Below are 1007 nucleotides of genomic sequence, written 5' to 3' on the forward strand. Positions count from 1 at the left end.
TTGTTAGCAGAGTGGCTGATTAGTAACAAAAATTGATCTATCTCCACTCAGAGCAGCAATTGGAAGTTAAAAGACGCCACCCCAGAGTGAATTTTCTCTCCTCTAGTTTCATAAGGTCCACACAGAGATGGTGTTTTAATAAAAATCTCACAACTCTAATGGAAAGACTAACAAAAAAAATTAAAGCTAAAGTCCTTCTATTACTCAGCGAAGTAATTGGAGCACATAGGCTGGGACCTATGTCCAAAGGACCCTACTGACTGAAGTGAAGCCACTGCCCTAGTGTGTCACGCATGCTGGGAGCCATAAACATGTGAGTGTGAATAGAAGAATTTCCCTTTTGTAAGACTGGAAATGTTTATCCATACCATACACCACACCTCTCATCTTCAAACCACAGGACCTCTTCTTTGTCTAGCTCTAAGAACGGCCAAGAGAAGTGTGTGTTGCACTCATGTTTGAACTTCCATCGGACAAAATAAGTCTTCTGGGGACAGAGGCTGAGCGCAGCACATGTTTGACTTAAGCCAGTGTGTTGTAAATCCATGCATGCATCAGAATTGTCCGAAAGGATGACTGAGGTATGCAACTGTGTTCTCACATGGAGCTTTTGGGCAGTGCAGGTGCTCTAAAAATATTTGCTGTGTAAATATTGCCACATCTGCATTTGACAAGAACAAACTTCTAGGACAAGGTTAATTTGCTGATGGCCACAGATGCTGTTGGTGGTCCAGGAGCCCCTGAAACTGCCCCTTCAGAGACAGCCCTCCCCCCAAAGGACTCACCTCACCTTCACCAGTTTCCTAAGCAGAATCTATGATTAAGAAATTGTCACTGATGTAAAATTGGATGACATTTTCCTCCAGCTTCAAAATTCAAAACCATTAAATACATGAAGGCAAGTAGTCTATGCCCTCTCAAAAACTTCAGTAATGACACTCACTTACAGAGGAAAATCAATCTCTCTCTCTCTCTCTCTCTCTCTCTCTCTCTCTCTCTCTCTCTCT

This window comes from Grammomys surdaster, unplaced genomic scaffold (genome assembly GCF_004785775.1).
Source record: "Grammomys surdaster isolate TR1022 unplaced genomic scaffold, NIH_TR_1.0 168, whole genome shotgun sequence".
Taxonomy (NCBI): domain Eukaryota; kingdom Metazoa; phylum Chordata; class Mammalia; order Rodentia; family Muridae; genus Grammomys; species Grammomys surdaster.